Raw genomic sequence first — 23,406 nt, 5'->3', positions numbered from 1 at the left:
ATGATTATACAATGATCTCTCACTATACAGTTCATATAGCCTTTGTCTGCTCCTATGAATGCCAGCTGTTGCCCAATCATTAAATGACAGGAGACCACCTGATTTGACTGTCTTAGAAGTAAATATAGAAGCAAACTCTGTTTTAATTATTTTAAATAACATATCATAAATTTCATTTGGATTAATATTATATTTGAATAAATCCAAATTTGAGAGTTTAACTGACACATTGCCTCTATATTTCTCCATTCGCCTATTATTCACAGGAACAAACGTAAACTTTTTAATTTTAGTACATTTATTGACCTCAATATTAAAAGAGGCTAACTGACCAAAGTGGTCTGAACTCAGTTTGTTAATTATTGCCTGAGAAATGGGTTTATAATTGGTAAATATGTTTTCAATACAGCTTTTGGAGGTGCCAGTTACTCTAGTAGGCTCTAAGAAAATATTGGTTAAATCATATGATTTGAATAAAGATCTGAATCTAATACTGGTTGAGGATTTTTCTAATAAATTAATATTAAAATCACCACATATCATGATATACTTCTTGGACTCAGATAATTTTAATAAAACCTCCTCCAATACACTTTCAAATAATTCATAACTACTTTGCTTATTCATATTCTCTTCAGTCTACACTATATTATACTTAATAATAAATGCATATAAATTCTAATTAAAAATTATTGTGTTACATAAATTTAGACGTTGTTATCGATATTATTTGAAATTGAATAGTTATGAACACAAAATTATAAACAGTGCCAAGTTATTGAATATGAAATCACGTCGATCACTACGCTTTGCCTGTCTACTATTTGGTGTAATCACCAAACAACAGACATCATATCTTCATGAAAAACTTAAATTCTCCTAACGAAACGTAAGAAGTGTTTTATTATTAATTTGCCCCACACATAACACAGCCACATTTTGTGGAAGTTTTCGGTATACTGCTACAAAATGCTGGAATAACATACCACCTCCAATTAAAAGCTCTTCATCTGTCACTGCTTTCAAAACAAAATTCAAACGACACTTGCTAGAAGTTCCAACTGACAATTCAAAGTAACCAATTGAGTATCTTGCTCTGTTAATAAAATTTTATTTACCTACTTTAAATTTCTATAAGTTGATAGTGATAAGCTCTTAGGGATTTATTGTTATTTGGTGTTATGTATAGAACATCATTGGGTTTTATTGTTGATTTATTGATGTCATAAGGATATATTTTATTTTGTTTAAAAGGTCAAAGTTATGACTTATCTATTGTTTATTCAACCCTATTGTTATTTTATTTATAAGAAAAAATTTGCCGATTACTTACCAATGTTATGATATTATGATTTAATATTATGTTATTATTATTTTCCTTAAATTGATAAGTGTATTAGTTACTGACAGATTTAATTTTTATTTTAATTTTTTTGTATATATATAATTTTATTTTCATTGCCAATGTTTAGGGCTTGGTTTTAATTCTCAGAGTCTATGTCTCGGTGTCTAGGGAATACCAGCGTTGAGAAGTAAAATTGCCAACATAATGCTGACTAGACACCATTTTGATTCTGTAATGTCCATAATATTGTTATTAGTAATAAGATTTCTGTATTTTTGAACCAAATAAAGTTTTTAATTTTTAATTATCATTATAAAATAAATCGAACATGTTGACTATATAACAAATTTATTCGTAATATGTAACAGCTTGGCAGTAGTAACAAGCTGTCAGTAGGCCAGGCCGAGGAACACATCACAGTAAAAGCTAACACGCTGTAGGCAGACCAACAACATTAATCGCCGACATCCACAGTTTCTCTGGCGTCATTCATTTGATACTTTTCAACACCGTTCAGCGCTAATTGTGTCCTCCGGGCATCGCTGTCGTTAATTTCGATAACACTATACACTGATCAGCTAAACAAAATTCTTTATTAAGATATCTGTTACGATAACGAGATATTTATAACATTCGTATTTATTTATTTATTCGAACAGTACATCTTGAAACAGAGCGTCTGGGTTCAATTTAAGCAACAAATTTAAGGATTTGGGCCTCTCAATCCTTATACTATTTCAGGGTTAGCCACCACCAAATGTTACCTAGATATTGATAGGAATTCTTAATTCATGTTTCATGAGCAAAAGAAACCCGTAAAATTTACGATAATTAAATTTTTTAAGTTAGATTTTTTCGGTTAAAAACCAAAGCCAATGCTTTAGCAAGAACCCTCTTCTTTTAAGAGTCGAGACCAGGAATCAACCAGCGAACATATAATTTATTATCTTACTTATATATATTATATTTGACACAGAGTAAACATTACGAACAAAATCAGAATCCAAAAAAAAAATATTATCGAATTGGTGAAAAATCTATTAGCTACTCGTGTTCACTCAACTAAGCGCTCTATGATTGACAGTTAACAGCAGTGCAAACTAGCGCTCCCAGTGCCGGTCGACAGCTGAAAATATACGTTCTAATTGTCTTAAGACGTAATGTGTATTGGTATATAAGTAACGCTATTATCGCTTGGGACTAAAGTTATTGTATCTTTATTATTTTATGTTTATTATTGTATCTGTGCCAACGGATAATCTTATTTGAATCAATGGCAATAAAGAACCTTAATGAGCCAACATATTAAAGAGAGAGTGTCCTCTGAGTAATATCGACAACTGGAGAGCGGGCCCTGAGTGTAGTGAAGTACTGGAATGTCGCCGGTAACGAGTCCACATCCGGAAATGTATGTAATGTAAAGTGTAGGCACAGACGACAGTATAAAGTGTATTGTGTAACGCGGTGTTGAGAGAAAGTTGACGGCCTTGGTGGAGCTCATCTCTGCTGATGGCGGCGGATGTGTGAAGACATCTATCTCTCTACATTTCTACAGCACCAGAGTGCCCACATATCTCCGATCAGTATCCGGTGAAGCTGTTGGATCTGTATGGTGAGTTTGCTCCGTGAATCTTCACATAAAAAACAGTTGCTGCTTCATCCATATCTATGAAACTTACGTTAAAATTGGCAAAGTGTATATAAATAAACTAAACCAATGGACGTAACACAAATATACACATCATGACCTCATAAATAAGGTGTGCGCCACTGGTATATTCCAATGTTGCTAAAAACACATGAAAACAGGGGCGTACATACCATGTAGGCAATTAGGCAGTGCCTACATCGTTAAGAACCTAAATAAATATAGCACTAGTGTTAACGTTTCTTTTAGTTCAATTTGGTTCCGTTATTCTTTAACCAAACTGTTAATTCAATACAACAGTATTGTATTCAATAGAACCTATTGAACCTATACATCCACCCATTAAACTAAAGTATTAGATTGATCAAATGGTGCGTAAACTATATGCGAAACAGAAACAATTTCAATATTTAAACCTCAAAACCTAGTACTGTCTGTACAGTTATATCTACAGTGCCTACCTAAAAGAAATCCAATTGCACGCCCCTGCATGAAAAAATGAGCGTCGAAGCTCACGTGTATAATATATAATATCCGGACGACCGAGCCTTGCTCGGATTTTTAAGAATGTACAAAACTTGAACAAAAAAAAAACTAATAGGACTTCTAGATTCGAACCGGGGTCTTTAAATAAGTAATATTTTAATATTTACTATTTACTTAACAACGCCATCTGCTGTTGTGTCGTTAAAGCAATTAGTTGCTCACAAAAAATAGTATTATTATTCGCCAATAGATGTATATTACGATAAATGAAATGATAACAGTATATTACGATAAATGAAATACGAAAAAACGTAAACTAAAAGACATAATAACACGCAAAAACTACAAAATGGAATTGAGCAGACCACTTATCAAGGGCCAGTAAGGATAGATGATACAGTATAGATATTAGATGACAAAAGAAGAAGAGGTAGTGGTACTAGATGGAGAGACGATCTGGTAAATTACGAAGCAGTGCCATGGTTCCACACAACAAACAATAAGGATGAATGGAAGAAGATGGATAGGGCTTTGCCTAGCAGTGGGATGATATTTAAAATATTGTAAATTAATTAGCAATAGTTTTATATTGTAATAGGCTTTAATAAAATAATAAATAAAATATATACTTTTCCTTTTCTGAAGCACAAAGATGGCATTAATATTTTTATCTTCTCGATGTGTCTCGCGGCAAATGGCTGTCTCATAGAAGACCCAGATATTGTTTACAATCTGTAGTTTTGATTATTAATATTAATAATTTTGGATTTTTTAAATATTTTTAGTTGCAAATCTTACGTAATATGTTTTCGATATCTTTATCCTTTAAGTGATTTTGTGTATCTTGTATGACAGCTTCAATTTGATGACCGAAATGATATTGGCTATTTGCTTTTTATGACAACATAATAAAAGTCAATAAAACTACAAAAGTTGATCTTTAAATTTCTCCATCTATTGACACAGAAATTAATTTCAATCAGAACTTAATACTCGCTGTGTGGTTCTATTTAAAACATGTCGGGGTTTCCTTGATGAATTACGTCAAAATAATAAACCTAACGAAGGTAACAGTATTATTACAGTAAATATTGGTGGGAATTTTCGTCAAAAATCAAATCAACTTAGAAATTTTTGGGATTATTGTAAACGGTTAAATAAATCGATGAACAAATGAAAATTCTAAAAAGATTTTTTTTGCCTGTATAATATAAGTATAGGTGATGATAGTTTTTTTTTTTTTTAAATTGTTTTAACAGACACGTCATGATTACTATATTCTAATGATACTGCTATAAGAAGAAGACATATTTTATTTCGATTTTATAGTTTTAAATTCATAGATAAATTTATAAAATACTTAAATCTAGTATTGTACTACTAAATACGTATTAGGTAAGTACAATAATAGTTAAATATTTTATAACCGAGTCTAGATAACTTGCGGCTGATAAAATACTCGTATTAAATATTGTGATGAGTGTTGCTAGAAGTTCTATGTCTAATTACTAGACGTGAGACGTGAAACACAAAGAATTCACAAGAAGGTTGTTACTCTTACTAAATGAGTTAGAGATTAGCGCGGTCCGGCAAGCTTTCTCAAACCGCTTCAAGCCTTCGGTCCGTTCAAACATAACTCATGTAAAGCTTATGCAACATCTCCCTCTTCAACAAGTGAATGCTTACACAACCGTCTCTCCACCGCCACGCCACAACGACACACGCCACAGTCACAACTATAGCACCGCGGACACTTGACGACATATCTGCTGACCGTACACTAATCAAATACTCACGCTGAACAAAAAAATCGATTTCGAATATCTTGATTTGGATCTTGTTCATATTTTGAAAGTATTAAGTGACGTTTGGAGACTGTTGATATAGAATTAAGTAATTTGGATAACGACTCCAAGAATTAAGAAGACGGCTAGAGAGAGTTAAATTGTTTAATAATTTGAGAAGTGGTAGACAGGAAGTCGGGTTCCATTGTAAATTTTAAATTTTGAAAATAAGTGTGGACCGGACGAGTGGCGAGAGTGTGTGTACGAAGGTGAGGGCATGCGCCTGCGCCGTTGATAGTTTCACTTTCTAGGCGACTGGACGACACGGACAGCGGCCACAGGTAAGAATGCGTCATGCAAACGATTTACCACCACTGCACTAATTAATATTGCAATTTACCCTCATTTTGCACTTGGTGGTGTAAATTGAAGAACCTACCAATTATGAAGTTCATGCATCTTAAACAAAACATAAGAATTATATATTACATAATAAATATTACTTACTGAAAATAACATTGTATCCAGTTGTTGCTTAACACGTTATGTTGACAAAAATAATTTGCAATTAGGAACATTTAATACTTTCTGTTGATTCCTTGAACTCGATAACTGATTCTGTTTACCGCTTTCCCAGTACATCTTCTTTACTTTACTTTATTTCGTCCTATTTTACCTCAATTTCTATTCCTATCTCTTTGGTAGCTTAATGTCAAATGTTTGTTTTACTTCTATGGCCTGTACCTACTTACTACCTCTTGTTATTAATTTGCCTGTCATCATCATCTTCCGGAAGAAGTCAACTGCTGCACAAAGGCCTCCACCAAAGATCTCCACGATGACTGGTCCTGCGCTGCGCTCATTCAACGTATTCCTGCGATCTGGACTGGATCGTCGCATTCGTGGACTTTTCTGCACCACCGGTCCGTTGTACTATGTGCCCTGCCTACTGCAACTTCAGTTTTGCAATCATTTGGGCTATGTCGGTGATTTTACTTCTACTATGGATCTCCTCATTTCTGATTCGATCTCGCAGATCTTTGCCTGTTCATTTCCGCTTAAAATTTCTACGTCTAATATTCTGTCATCTTTTTTTTATTTCACGATTTATTTTTTAGGTTGGTAGAAAATTGTGCCAAGACTTGTTTAATTCCCTCTGGTTTGTATAGATTTGTTAAGACGACTAACTATAACTACTGCTTCAGTATATATGACAAGCATTCTTATACTTAAAAGTCAACTTGACCTAGTTTTCGGCCACAGAAAATGACCTAAACATTATCCAACAGCACCACCACCTTTCTTACACGTAGAACCAAAGTGTCACATTAACTTCTTTTGGTAGTGTCAAAGAATATTTAATAGTGCAACTTGTAGTGTTTCGTTATCGATATATAATTAGTACCTACTTTCAAAATAGCTCATACCCAGTACCCAGCAGCTGGCAGCGCTCCTTCGATTCTTTTTCTAATGCGCTAAATAGGTATTTCGGCAGCGTTCATCACTTACCATCAAGTCATCTGTGCGCTTATTTGTTCTGCTGTCCCATAACGGCCCTTCCCAACATTGAATCTATCTCTTGAGATAAAAATCGTAACTATCGTTGACTTTTCTGTCCCAATAAACTTATCGGCGGTAACTCACCTTATAGCTTACCGGCGATAGAAGTTTGTATCGAAACTGCAATGCACGCGTCCCAATATAAGGCGATAAGAATGACTTATCGGGTATATTGGGACAGCTAATTACTGACAGTGGTCGTCATTTATCTCCATCTGTAGATTGTATATTGGGAACGGACATTAGACAATAAAATAAATGACTACTTGTAAGAATAACTGTGTCAGAGTAAGTCCTGAGTCCTACGACAAGCTCTAAATGTTCGTTGCAGGACGCGTGCTGCGTGAGTCGTTGACCTACTAATGTTATCAGTAACACTGATAAGGCGAACCATTGTTACACTTACGTAATAAATATGTGCCTATTGCAACGGTTAAAAAATAAATTGAGTGCAAACTTCTTTATCTGCTACTGTTATAATAGTTACCCAAATTCAAATAAAGGTATATAAAAATGTATATTGTACCTTCCATCTGTACCGCAATTACAGAAAATTTGAGTTTTTATGAGTAGAAGAGTTTAGTAATATATTTCTACTCTATTAAATTACAAATAAGCAAAAAAATGTTGATCATAACCAAGTACCTTGCTTAAGATCAGTGATGATGGCTGTGAATCCTACTAATATTATAAATGTGAAAGTTTGTATGTCTGGATGTATGTTTGTACTTCTTTAACGCAAAAACTACTGAATAGATTTTGATGAAACATTACAATAATATAGTTTACACACCAGAATAACAAATAGGCTATAATTTATAAAAATTTTGTTGCTCGTCGGCTTTAAAAAGTAAGTCTGAGAATAAACGGTCGAACTCTTAATATCATTTATATTGCAAAACAACGTTTGCTGGGTCATCTAGTTAGTTATAATATTATTAGTATATTATATTATATGGCACAAGGTGCTTCTCTCGAAACTTCCATCAGTTGGGCTTTTCAAGCGTTTTTGCAAGCGAATCTCCAGCTTCCTCACGGGATGCAAGCATATAGTATATTTATATAGTTGGTATTTTCTTTGATAAACGCGAAATAAAATACTTTTAAAAGGATTGAGACGCGTGTAATTCTAACTGTATTTTTTACATAAGGTATTTGCGTAAAATATACATTTTTTATTTAACTTGGTGTTTCGTGACCTATGTAGAAGCATGTTGTCAAACTTATACCTTCTATCAATGTCCTTGTGAAGGTCGCGGAATGGGGTGAATTGAACTCTGTGTTCAATTTAACCACCGGAAGAATCCCTTTAAATTTTATACCTTCTTCTTTTATGTAGTTAACATGGGACACATTTTTATTTAAACCCCGGCAAACTTCGATAAGATATTTTTTAAATATTACTGAGTATTAATAATGATATAAATCAAACGAGTGCCAGGCCGATTGATGATACAGTCTGCAGCTGAAGTATCCTTCATCATTGTATTTCAATGTTCTTTGATGTATAATACAAAAATCACCTAATTAAGAAAACTCAGATATATACTGCATTTCATTTCAATGCATCTTAATTCCCTTAAATTGCAATTGTTCCATTGCAATTTAAATGTGCTCCTGTGTTCAAGTGGATACGGCAAGCGTCAAAAAATTGCCAATATCTTCTTATCCGTAGCCAAAAACACCAGAGAGAAATATTTAGCGGGTGTATTAATAATTGATCTTGATTCTAAGAGCCATAAAACAAAGCGCAACGCTTTTGTAGACAAATAAGTATTTATTTCAATTTAGCTGGCGGCGGCCATTTTTGTTTAGCATACAACAGGAAAATTTTTTTGTGATTTTTTTTTATAAAAATTATTTATTTGAAAGAAATCATAAGATCATGTTATAACGTGTCCACTTCAGTAAAAATAATACAAAGAATTCAATTGAAATATTTTTATTTAGACGCGTTTAGCAAAAACTCTGAAAGAGCGGCGATATCACAGCACGAATCTATCTTAAATCACGTTTTTTGCTTACAATAACCAAGGTTATTTATTTAGCAACCCGTTACATAAACCGCATAATGATACCTCGGATAATGTAAACACAAGTGGCTATAGCGTCTCAAGTGGCCGCGCCGGGTTTGGCGCCAAAACTGCAGATGGCTTCTGCGGGTGCGCGGGACGTGTGAGCTTAGCTTTATATTCGTGAATACCTAAACAACGTCGGTAATGTTAGCATTACTTAACACTTAACACTTAGGTGTTAGAGTACTCTAACATTGCACCATAACATATTTGTCAAGTGGAAACCAAAGTTTGGTGATTGAATACTAATATCGTATGTTTGGTTGCACAACAGACTGCAGAACGTCGACAATGCCCGCACGTTATTCGACTGCAAATCGTATCAAATCACAATATGACATTGTGTTCACCTGAAGCTTGCGACACTTCCATACCTCAATCGATCAGCACGTCGCGGTTTATTCCCAATTGATGAGTCCGTCTGCCCTGCGCTGAACAGTGATTATAATATATTAACGGCCTTACAAGTAAAATAATAATAATATTGACACACTCTTAGACAAATTATCTTGCCCAAAACTAGGCATAGCCTGTACTATGGGTGCAAGACAACGATATATAATACAATATACTTACTTAAACATACGTAAATACAAATAAACATTAATGACTCGGAAACAGACATTCATATTTGTCATATAAATGATTGCACCTACCGGGATTCGAACCCCGGGACTTCTAGCACACAAGGCACGGTCTCTAACCAATGATCTATAGGGGTCGTCGACAAATAAACTTGGTATAAGCTTATAATTGAGAATAAACCAAGATTATGCAAAATTTTGACCAATAGACATTTTGTTTATGATTGGTTTATTTGGACGTATCACGATTCCCGCGTTTTTTTCAAGGCTGCCGCAAAACCGCAAACTTCAGAATTATCATTGAATTGAGAGTGTTGCCAGCAATATAGTCAACGTATTGCATATTCTTGGATTATCCTCAGTTGTAACTTTATACCAAGTTTATTTGTAAGGCCTGGCCTTGATGTATGCAAAAATGTTTTCCCTAAAGGAATAAATTTTTGCATGCATCAACAGAATTTGTTGGAGGTTTCAACGAAATCGCTTTCTAACCCTTTTGAGATTAAATAAAATGATGTATGGTTGAATTGTGCATCTTATATAGGTCTATCTCTTAAGGATAACATAATATATCCATTATAATACTTTAAAAAATTGACAATTATAAAGCGATACTGTAAAAACAGCTTTTAAACGCACAAATACGATATTAATCCTTATGATTTTTATTACTAAATTAACTATTAACTATTTACAGTAACTTTTATTACACATGGCTACAGACTAAATTTTCCGAATACTTGCATATATTTTTTCTATCGATAGAAATCCGTCTGTTGGGTCAGCTAGTTATAAAATATAAATATAGTAAATATAGTATAGTAAATTAGTCAATGTACGGACATTTGGACCTGCCCGACTTGACAAGGATTGATACTCATTTTGTTCAGATAATAATAACTAACAATAGGGCCAGCGACAGTCTTAAACCTTCATATGCATCCGCACCGTACAATACTAAGTAATGTCTTTTACATAAAACAATGATTGGTATTGTAAGCAGAGATTTGTAATCTATGGTGAGAACTAGATCATAGATATTACGAAACGCATTTCCCATAAAACGAGACTCTTGTTTTTGTTACTTCTGTACTAAAACAAGTGTATTCACGTCGTAGAAAATGGTCCCACATTTGTGACGATTCCTTGATTTGATAATGCAATTGATATATGCTCTCAAAATATATATAACAGATATTTCATCAGCGTGTTTTATACTTATCTATCTGTCAGTCACTTTTTTTGTGCTGTACTGACAGTCCCGCAATTTTTTTTAATTTTAAACAAAGGACGAGACGAGCAGGACGTTCAGGTGATGGTAATTTATACTCCCTGTCCATTACAATGCAGTGCCGCTCAGGATTTTTGTAAAACCTCTAAAATTCTGAGCGGGATTACATTTGCGCTTGTCACCATGGGACATAAGATGTTAAGTCTCATTTGCCCAGTAATTTCAATAGTCCTTCAGACCGAAACACAGTAATGTTTACATATTAATGATTCATGGCAATAAACGCCGTTGTGGTACCCATAATCTAGCTGGCATCCTGTGCAAAGGAGCCTCCCACTGTTTATACTTTCAACGATTACATGTTTCACAATTACTTGGCAAAAGTTTTAGTAATTTCTATCGCTCAACGGGTTCAGCCTATCACCCGGTGCTCTCGTCAGGTCAATTAACTGATGAAAGAGAACATTACACAACTCTCTAATTCCAAGACAATACAATTAAAAGTGAAATTTTCTCATAAACTTTGAAACACAAAAGTTTAATCAGTGGAAACGGTGGAATCTAACATTATCGTTGCTAAACTTACTTTTTTATTAATTGTAATGACTGTTAATGAATTCAAAATAAAAAAATTTCATTTGTAGGCCACAAATGAAATTTTACAGAATTTTCTTTCAGTATGCGTTCCAGTTAACTTAGTATAGGTTGTTTAGTATTCAAAATTTGTTTGATAATGTAGGTGCTGATATACGTGCGGATAATATCTTCCTTCTAGGATATGATAATATGACAAATTTTTTAAGGGGACAGGAAAATATGATGGTGATAATTATAGTATAAATTATATATTTAACTAGCGAATAGAATATATATAGCGAAATAGTGAATTTTAAAAGGAAATAAAATAATAAAGGAACTTTGGAATTCAAAAAATAAGTAGTCATAAGCCATCTAGAATAAATTTCCCATCGAATGGTGGTAGTGTCATGTCGATACGATCAGTGGTTTAGGCGGGAAAGAGTCTCAAACAAAGACCATTTTCATTACATATTTATATAGAAAAATAGTTAGACTAAAAAGTAAAGTCCATTCTAAAGGGCCGACACCTAACGCTTTTGTGATTCCTCTGTTGTTGCATGAAAATGTGGGTGGTGGTGATCACTTAACATCAGATGACCTGTAAGATCGTTTGTCCCCTTTTCCATGAAAAAAAATTAAGTTATATTTTAGGTAGGTAAACCAAGTAACAGAATGTATGGTCAATTACCAAGGTCTTTAGTCCATTGGTATCACTCCAGTAAAATCCTTTGTACATTTTAATCATACTTCGTATTTGAAAGAAATCAGTTTAGACCTTAGGGCAAACCAATTCAAAGATTAATTTAATCGAAGGCTCTTTAGAAGTACTCTATAGTAACACTTATAGTCGTTTTATTAGATTGCCGAAATCCTGGCGTTTGGCAGCCGATCAAGTTTTACAATTAATTACTTTTCCAATTGGGTTATGAGGTAAGAGTGATTGGATGACGCAACACTTTCACCTCGCGGGCCGCGGCCTGTCTCTCTCATCGGGCTTCCTTCTGTTGCGTCACAGTCCATCGGTCGCGCTTGCTGACTTCCGATCTGAGAGTTGTACAACCTCGTATGCATATTTGTAGCTGCCTTGACTTACTTACTAGGACACATGTGTTATGTTGTTAAACTTTTCACCTTATGTAGATAGCCTTCCATCGAGCGACATCTGTCTATATTGTTCATATAAATGTGTTGGAGCTTTGTATATTATTGCGTCCAATCTGGGACATCATTGTATGATTGTATCTTCATGAACTTTTAAATGTTTACAAAAACAAATACTTAGCCCTTATTTCTGTTGCTAAGTTTTATCTATCTCAATATAAATTATTCTCTAGGAATACTAAATCAATATTGCTTTTTGGCAGCGGTAAAATTAGTATTAAATTGCTCTCTGACAAAGGTGTCCCCTAGTTTTAGAGATTGTTTTCTATTTGTGACTTTTATAAGCCATGTTTTTCCACAATTTTTTAATCATGATTATCATCATATATCATCTACCATCTCACTCTTTGACTCCCTGACCTTTTCTGACTATCGAAGGAAATAGACATCGGAATATGCAGCGATTGGTAAAAAGGTATACTAATGTATATATTTTCGTTATATTTCATATATTTTTAGATAATCGTTAGTATTGAATTATTATTATTCAAGTGCTGACTACAAAACTTAAATATAATATGTGGAATAGCAGACTGACAGATAGCATTTAAGCCTGTGATTTAAGTTCATGTTACAATAAATTATATAGAACATACCATCCCGGATCCGGATATATTCGAAAGGGTATATTCTTTTTTTTTTTAATAAATTTCTTTATATATATTATGGACCATCATCTACAGATGATGTTAAGTCCTCAACTTCTCCAGATGATACATTTGCGGTAATGTACTGGACATCTGGTAAAATGCCATTTTGACTTTTAGTGGCGTTTTGAGAATAATTAACTTATTATAACATTGTCACAATACACATGAAGGCAAATTTGCAAAAACCAACACTCAAAAGCGTTTTATTAGTACAAACGCTTGGCATAGACTAATTTAGTTGACTAAAAATTCAAATGCATATTTTTCCATTCTAAAATATACGTACGCATCAGTACTGAGAAGAACGAGCGCAAGAAACTCACCAGAAAATTATTTTTCTTCTTATATATATAAAAATGAATTGCTGTTCGTTAGTCTCGCTAAAACTCGAGAACGGCTGGACCGATTTGGCTAATTTTGGTCTAGATATTTGTGGAAGTCCAGAGAAGGTTTAAAAGGTGAATAAATAGGAAAATGCTGCTAAATTAAATAAAAACAACAAATTTGTTTTTCCTTTGATGTGTCCATACATAATTTCTATGAGAGAATTTATTGACGCACGGTTTGACAGTTCTGCTGTGAAACAATTTCATTACGACAGCAGGGTGCATATTTTACGAAGTAATTTTTGATATTATTGACAAATTCATATAAAAACATTATTTTATTTATTATATACAGAATAACGTCTGTCGTGTAAGCTAGTTTTAAAATAAAATTTCGTTACGATACAACTTATTAATCAAATAGTCTGAGGATGGTCACTGCATTTCCAAGTCATTAAAATATATATATATATATACTATTTAGTATATTATAGTTTTTAAGAATTCTTTTGAATTTCGTAACACAGTTGTTTTGATTATTTTCTGGGATCTTGTTGTAAAAATATAAACACCGCCCAACAATGGACTTACTAAGTCGATTTAACGGATTATTTGCCATTACAAGTTTTGTTCCTGGTGTTAACATTATTATTATTACATTTTCTTGAACATTTACTTATTTGCCTACGTCCATACATTATCATGAATATGGAAAGAGAATAGTTAATATGTTAATTTCTTCATATTTTTCATTTATTGATTCTTTAGAACCTAGGTTAGCGCTATTTTTAGCGCGACCACATAATATAATACTAATATAATTACTAAACTAAATACGCTGCATCTATTCAATCAACTGCGTTAAATTTCAACCATGTGTGCTGCAGAACTAAGCCTATTAGACTATCCTTTAATATGTGGACCCCACTGTAATTTGAAATTAAGAGTCCTACCAAAAAATCTTTGCAGATACCACCGGTTTTATTATTTTTAATAATAGGTTTTTAGCCTTAAACCAGTACACAAGTAAGAATATCGTATGATCGTATTTTCACTATGAATATAAATTAAGATTTTCCCGCAAACAATAATATTGTTGTTTTTTCTCTACAAGATTACGTAAATTACTAATATAAACAAGGAAGAAGAACGGGCCAAGAATAGACCCTTGTGGTCCCCCCATACTGAGTAAGGTCTCAGGATAGCTGGACAAACAATCAAAATGAAATGTCTTCTCTGGACGTACATCCTATCTCAATCGCCTTTAGTTGTATTCTTACCAAAACGGAGCAAGACTTTTAGTAACAGCTTCTCCAGTACGTAGTACATATTACCTATTTAGCTTAAGCCCTCTGAGTGGGGCACTGGTAGAGGGGCGCGGGGCGCGGGCGGGACGCACGAGAGATTCTCGGTTTCACTTTCCATGGTGGCCGGACATCGAGGTCGTTCACCTGACACCTGACAACACAACAAAGTTTGTGTAAAGTCCACGTTTCCAGATCGTGGTGAGGGACTAGCCTGCAATGAATGCAATCACTGCATTATCACAATATTTACATCAAATATATTATATAGCAAATTATATCTACACAATGATTGGTTCATATCCCGCTTTGAATATCTGGAACAGTAAGAGTTTATAATGTCCTCTTTGGATCAATACCATTTTTTATAAAACATTTAAATTTATTAATAGATAATGCCTGAACAGCTGCTGCTGGGACTTTATTATTAAAATGTATGCATTTACCCTTAAAGCGATTATATATCTTATGAAGCCTACAAGAATTAGTAACAAGCAATCCCTTATTTCTGGTGTTATAAAAATGAAATCACTATTTAGAGCAAAAGGGTGACCATTTTTCTATACGTATATTAAATTTTCTGACAATGAACAGTTCAACAAGGTTCCTTGTAACAAATTTCAGCCCTGGAGGAGAATTTTCCATTATGGCTTTCCATGGCTGACTTTCTTCTTCTCCGCAGTCATTCAGTTACATCCCTTACTTGTAGGTCTTCTTCCCGACAGATCAGTTGTCTTCCTCTACTTCTTTTTCTTTTCTCGGGTGCCATTCCACAATATATTTTGTCCTATTTTGGTTCAATGACTCCATTAAAGCTAAATTTATAATTTACCTTATAGTGACAGTGTGCAGTCGCTCGTTAATGTGTTTTGATAATCATCTCTCACAATATGTGGTCTGCTGAAAGTTCTGGATTTAAAAAAAATTTGTCAGTAGAAAAAAAACACCTAAGTACATCTTAGCGCGGTGTTTTTCATCGTTTTACTAGTAAACAACTTTTTGGAAGTGTTGGGCTGTATTTAACTAAAACCATACATTTATTTTCAATTAAATGACCCAGATTATCACAATCAGAAATCACTTATGGAGCAGATGTAAATTGCTTTTGGACGGTTTTTGATTGATAATATCTGCTGTACCTGGTGAAAGGGGTTGACTTCACAGTTAAGGTTGCTATCCCAAGAAATCGTCAAATAAGCGTCAATAATTGAAACAATTTCTTGGCGGTATAATTATATATCTACAGAATATGAGAAGAAAATTCATTCAAAGAAAAATCTTTACATTTCTATTCTTTATAGAGGGTGCGAAAAAAAACCACCAAAATTCATCTAACTTTTACAGTTGCTAATGCTAATCATTCAAGCTAGATAAAAATTGTACGAAAATTTATTAATGGTACACCACTATTTTACATAACATAGTTTTATAAAGAAAATTGTAATATGTTTGTAATAAATTTAAAATAGCTCCACTTTTGAATTAAAACTATGGCGATCTTGTGCGAGAGTGGTATCCTAGCTCCGTTCGATTTCTCAAGGCCATTGGCTCGGTCCCCAGCCTTAATCCACACCCATATATTTTTAATTAATGCTTGTCATCATCAACGTTGTCAACATTTCACGGGTGACAGCTGTGCAGTGTGTGTTTCTTGACGTTTCACGTGCTTCGTATGAGACCGCCGCCCGAGAGCGGAACACTTAATAATTAGAGTCGCCCCACTAACCAGCTTGTCTAATCCATTCTCACCTGCAGTGAAATAGTTGAACATAACGTTGTTTTGGCTGTAAGTTGCGTAAATTATACATCTGTGTTGCAGAATATTAATACTAAACTGACACACTTACACAAATTGTCTTGCACAAACTAGGCATAGCCTCTACTATGGGTACAAGACAACGATATAATATTTAATACAATATACTTACTCAAACATACAGAAATTATACTTATAAAAAAATACTTATAAACATCCATGACTCGGAAACAAACATTTCATCATATAAATGATTGCGCCTACCGGGATTCGAACCCGGGACCTCTAGCTCATTAGGCAGGGTCACTAACGACTGGGCTATATGGGGCCGTCAAATTTAAGTTTAATATTGACTCTCTCCTGATACTGTAATGAGCAACTCTTAATCTGAGCAAAATGAGCATCTCTATAATGTCCTCTTTGGATCAATACCATTTTTTATAAAACATTTAAATTTATTAATAGATAATGCCTGAACAGCTGCTGCTGGGACTTTATTATTAAAATGTATGCATTTACCCTTAAAGCGATTATATATCTTATGAAGCCTACAAGAATTAGTAACAAGCAATCCCTTATTTCTGGTGTTATAAAAATGAAATCACTATTTAGAGCAAAAGGGTGACCATTTTTCTATACGTATATTAAATTTTCTGACAATGAACAGTTCAACAAGGTTCCTTGTAACAAATTTCAGCCCTGGAGGAGAATTTTCCATTATGGCTTTCCATGGCTGACTTTCTTCTTCTCCGCAGTCATTCAGTTACATCCCTTACTTGTAGGTCTTCTTCCCGACAGATCAGTTGTCTTCCTCTACTTCTTTTTCTTTTCTCGGGTGCCATTCCACAATATATTTTGTCCTATTTTGGTTCAATGACTCCATTAAAGCTAAATTTATAATTTACCTTATAGTGACAGTGTGCAGTCGCTCGTTAATGTGTTTTGATAATCATCTCTCACAATATGTGGTCTGCTGAAAGTTCTGGATTTAAAAAAAATTTGTCAGTAGAAAAAAAACACCTAAGTACATCTTAGCGCGGTGTTTTTCATCGTTTTACTAGTAAACAACTTTTTGGAAGTGTTGGGCTGTATTTAACTAAAACCATACATTTATTTTCAATTAAATGACCCAGATTATCACAATCAGAAATCACTTATGGAGCAGATGTAAATTGCTTTTGGACGGTTTTTGATTGATAATATCTGCTGTACCTGGTGAAAGGGGTTGACTTCACAGTTAAGGTTGCTATCCCAAGAAATCGTCAAATAAGCGTCAATAATTGAAACAATTTCTTGGCGGTATAATTATATATCTACAGAATATGAGAAGAAAATTCATTCAAAGAAAAATCTTTACATTTCTATTCTTTATAGAGGGTGCGAAAAAAAACCACCAAAATTCATCTAACTTTTACAGTTGCTAATGCTAATCATTCAAGCTAGATAAAAATTGTACGAAAATTTATTAATGGTACACCACTATTTTACATAACATAGTTTTATAAAGAAAATTGTAATATGTTTGTAATAAATTTAAAATAGCTCCACTTTTGAATTAAAACTATGGCGATCTTGTGCGAGAGTGGTATCCTAGCTCCGTTCGATTTCTCAAGGCCATTGGCTCGGTCCCCAGCCTTAATCCACACCCATATATTTTTAATTAATGCTTGTCATCATCAACGTTGTCAACATTTCACGGGTGACAGCTGTGCAGTGTGTGTTTCTTGACGTTTCACGTGCTTCGTATGAGACCGCCGCCCGAGAGCGGAACACTTAATAATTAGAGTCGCCCCACTAACCAGCTTGTCTAATCCATTCTCACCTGCAGTGAAATAGTTGAACATAACGTTGTTTTGGCTGTAAGTTGCGTAAATTATACATCTGTGTTGCAGAATATTAATACTAAACTGACACACTTACACAAATTGTCTTGCACAAACTAGGCATAGCCTCTACTATGGGTACAAGACAACGATATAATATTTAATACAATATACTTACTCAAACATACAGAAATTATACTTATAAAAAAATACTTATAAACATCCATGACTCGGAAACAAACATTTCATCATATAAATGATTGCGCCTACCGGGATTCGAACCCGGGACCTCTAGCTCATTAGGCAGGGTCACTAACGACTGGGCTATATGGGGCCGTCAAATTTAAGTTTAATATTGACTCTCTCCTGATACTGTAATGAGCAACTCTTAATCTGAGCAAAATGAGCATCTCTATAATGTCCTCTTTGGATCAATACCATTTTTTATAAAACATTTAAATTTATTAATAGATAATGCCTGAACAGCTGCTGCTGGGACTTTATTATTAAAATGTATGCATTTACCCTTAAAGCGATTATATATCTTATGAAGCCTACAAGAATTAGTAACAAGCAATCCCTTATTTCTGGTGTTATAAAAATGAAATCACTATTTAGAGCAAAAGGGTGACCATTTTTCTATACGTATATTAAATTTTCTGACAATGAACAGTTCAACAAGGTTCCTTGTAACAAATTTCAGCCCTGGAGGAGAATTTTCCATTATGGCTTTCCATGGCTGACTTTCTTCTTCTCCGCAGTCATTCAGTTACATCCCTTACTTGTAGGTCTTCTTCCCGACAGATCAGTTGTCTTCCTCTACTTCTTTTTCTTTTCTCGGGTGCCATTCCACAATATATTTTGTCCTATTTTGGTTCAATGACTCCATTAAAGCTAAATTTATAATTTACCTTATAGTGACAGTGTGCAGTCGCTCGTTAATGTGTTTTGATAATCATCTCTCACAATATGTGGTCTGCTGAAAGTTCTGGATTTAAAAAAAATTTGTCAGTAGAAAAAAAACACCTAAGTACATCTTAGCGCGGTGTTTTTCATCGTTTTACTAGTAAACAACTTTTTGGAAGTGTTGGGCTGTATTTAACTAAAACCATACATTTATTTTCAATTAAATGACCCAGATTATCACAATCAGAAATCACTTATGGAGCAGATGTAAATTGCTTTTGGACGGTTTTTGATTGATAATATCTGCTGTACCTGGTGAAAGGGGTTGACTTCACAGTTAAGGTTGCTATCCCAAGAAATCGTCAAATAAGCGTCAATAATTGAAACAATTTCTTGGCGGTATAATTATATATCTACAGAATATGAGAAGAAAATTCATTCAAAGAAAAATCTTTACATTTCTATTCTTTATAGAGGGTGCGAAAAAAAACCACCAAAATTCATCTAACTTTTACAGTTGCTAATGCTAATCATTCAAGCTAGATAAAAATTGTACGAAAATTTATTAATGGTACACCACTATTTTACATAACATAGTTTTATAAAGAAAATTGTAATATGTTTGTAATAAATTTAAAATAGCTCCACTTTTGAATTAAAACTATGGCGATCTTGTGCGAGAGTGGTATCCTAGCTCCGTTCGATTTCTCAAGGCCATTGGCTCGGTCCCCAGCCTTAATCCACACCCATATATTTTTAATTAATGCTTGTCATCATCAACGTTGTCAACATTTCACGGGTGACAGCTGTGCAGTGTGTGTTTCTTGACGTTTCACGTGCTTCGTATGAGACCGCCGCCCGAGAGCGGAACACTTAATAATTAGAGTCGCCCCACTAACCAGCTTGTCTAATCCATTCTCACCTGCAGTGAAATAGTTGAACATAACGTTGTTTTGGCTGTAAGTTGCGTAAATTATACATCTGTGTTGCAGAATATTAATACTAAACTGACACACTTACACAAATTGTCTTGCACAAACTAGGCATAGCCTCTACTATGGGTACAAGACAACGATATAATATTTAATACAATATACTTACTCAAACATACAGAAATTATACTTATAAAAAAATACTTATAAACATCCATGACTCGGAAACAAACATTTCATCATATAAATGATTGCGCCTACCGGGATTCGAACCCGGGACCTCTAGCTCATTAGGCAGGGTCACTAACGACTGGGCTATATGGGGCCGTCAAATTTAAGTTTAATATTGACTCTCTCCTGATACTGTAATGAGCAACTCTTATGCTCCACCTTCTCGGAAAGTGATTTCGCGTGGATCAGACAGACAACTTATTACGCACAAAATATATGGGGCAATAAATTTAAAATTACTTTCCTCCCTAGTTTAGCGGGCAGAGAAGTCCATCCAACGAGTTTTAAGAAAACCATTGTTATTATTTAGATATTTAATGTTTCCAAGATATGTTAATACTGGCTAGTTACAATGTACACTCAAACATTGCGCAAAACCAGGCGCAAATCTGGTCACATGTGGATTGCTCTCATACTGGTCGGGAATCCAGTATCTATGAACAGTACAATCAATTCGCGTTGAGTAGAGATGACGTCTCTTTGTGTTTCCTCTACAGAAGTAATCACCGAGAGTGTTCCAAGGAACTGTTTGACTGCATGTTGTTTGAAGTCCATCTTCGCTCCACACAACTTAAAAACACCCCCACCATGCATGTCTGGTCCACTTTTGTCAGAGTGCGGATTTCAAGCAACTTTGCACAACCAAACTGTGCTCTTCAGGTGTATCCAGGACGATACGACATGCATGACAAACAGGTGACCCATAGAAGCCTGTTTGATCTCATATTTCAGAAAAAAAAAATTATGTGGTGTCGTGGGACACCAGGTAGGAACGAAGTTCCTTCGGCTAATGTAGAATCGACAAAAAGAGGGAGAAAGAGAAAGGTATTATACACTACTCGCTTGTGTATGCTACTGTCGCGCCTGCGCACGTCTCATTTAACGGTTTTATTCCACGCACTTTTCCACGCACTTTTTTCCACGGATTTTTTCTTACGGTTTTACTATCACATTTTTTTCAGTTCGGTCGCGCAGCAAAATCCCTATCCCCTCCAAGCCTGCCGTAAGGAACTTCGTTCCAAAAATTAAGTTTAGTTGCACCTCTTTAATTTTTTATTTTTAAACTGATGTATAGATATGATAGTTTATTCTGTATTTTTGTAAATTGCATGGTTTACTTAACTTTTTTGTATTTGTACTTAAATTATAAAAGTTAAGCGATAAATAAATGATTAAGTGGTAATCAATTTTTGTCTTCTTCTCATTCAAACAATTTACCCTTGTTACCAACATGGTAAAATGCATATCTGTCAAAAGAAAATATATCTTTGAATATCATTTCTTATTTAATCTGAAAGATGACCGTTGTAGAAATTATTTTGTATCTAAAAAATATCGTGTCGCACAATATTCGGCACAAATAATAAGTACGAAACATGAAATTATAACGTAAATATTATTACGCTGGTCATTTAAAACAACCTTATGATAAAGCCCACAATTTCATACTTCGGTGGTACGACACAATGACATTCATGTCACGAGTATACTTAACAATGAAAGTTTAAAATATAAGTTAATGTGAGCGTGAAAAGTTGATTACGTAATACAACATGAACAGCATCAGAATGAGATGCCAACCAAACCGGCCCCAGTAACACTGCTACATAACGATACATTTAAAACGACTTTTGAATTATAAAAAAGTGTGTGTGTACTTATGTATGCATGCAAGAAGTTACACTTCTTTGGCCTAACAAAGAAGAAATCCTTACAATTATTTATTCCTCGTGCTATTCTACGTTTGTACAAAAGAACATTGTTGTAATAATCTTGGAACGATGGCTTTGACAATTAATTATTAAATAACGAATACGGCTGTACGGGCTTGAACCGTTGGCCTATCCTAATAATGGACGAAGAAATCAAAAAACAATAACGAATGTCGAAAACGTCAGAAAATTTTAGGAACCAACTTCACACTTACTTTTGTGTTACTGTAATGCGCGCGCATCTTAAAACTTCACTCTCATTAAATTTTCATAACGCGCCTAAGGAAGTACGACTTCAAAAACTTAAATGATTTTTTCACTATATACGAGGATGTCGTGTTGAGCAGTATATGTTTAAACTTTTATCATCGCGGAACTCTAACATAGTAATTATTATGACGGGTACTCACGATATATATTTTAATAGTTTATCTACACCGATGCTTTAAATCCTCTATTAAAACGAGTGTTGTAATGTTGTACTGAATTTCATAACAACACTCCTATGTTTTTTTTTTTGATCCCTTCATGCGCAAAGAGTTCCAATTCAGCCACATTCTTATTACTCGATGCGTGGTATCTGTATGAATTTCAAAAAAAGAACATTTTCGTTTACGCGCGTTCCACACTACCAGAACGTCGCGCACCGTAAAAAAAAAGTAGGTTATTCGAATCCCCGCCATTTTTTTTCGATATTTCTATTGTTTTGTTTACAAAAAATTAGCGATTCATTTTAAACGCTGAATATTCGAGTGAATTTTAATTATTGCACTATACAAAATGTAAATTACTACTAAAATAAATAATTGATACATTAATACTTAGTTTATTTGTATATAATCAGTAATGAATGATATTAGGCTACTACTAGGACTGGTGTTTTAATGTTAGCAGTAAGCTAACTGTTCCAGAATCTTTTAGAGGATCCATATTCTTGGTGTAGATAAAATCTTGTATGCAACTGTTGATAATTAGGTATTAAAACACTCATGTGATACTATTATCACACTCTGCTTCGCCTCGTGTGATAAATCCACATTCGTGTTTTAATACCCCTTATTACTCAACAGTTGCATAAATAACTATTAACGCAGCCTTTGTCTGGATTGATTATGTGGGACTCACGAAAAACCTAAGTGCCCATTTAACACCACCTAAGGTTGGTTTTGGGCAAGTGCCCTATAAGCCTTCATAGAAGGCGACCTTCTCTTGTGGAGAGAGAGGTGCAAGGGCACGCCCTTGGGAGTATCTACTGGGATACAATAAGTAATGTAAAAATTCAGTTTTAATAACACAAATCAAAACAATAAGTT

The 23,406-nt window shown here is 34.1% G+C and overlaps 1 protein-coding gene across 1 annotated transcript in view; it reads left to right on the top strand.

The window, feature by feature from the left end:
* The first annotated feature begins 5,220 nt into the window (after window positions 1-5,220).
* The window catches only part of LOC126966698 (uncharacterized), a 30,665-nt gene continuing 12,479 nt past the window's right edge, over window positions 5,221-23,406 (top strand). The window contains exon 1 of the mRNA XM_050810898.1: window positions 5,221-5,604. The gene's annotated coding sequence lies outside the window, so the exon portion shown is untranslated. The remainder of the gene's footprint in view (window positions 5,605-23,406) is intronic.

This window comes from Leptidea sinapis, chromosome 11 (assembly GCF_905404315.1).
Source record: "Leptidea sinapis chromosome 11, ilLepSina1.1, whole genome shotgun sequence".
NCBI lineage: Eukaryota > Metazoa > Arthropoda > Insecta > Lepidoptera > Pieridae > Leptidea > Leptidea sinapis.
Note: the sequence above shows the minus strand (reverse complement) of the source record. Positions and strands in the feature narration are given on the sequence as shown.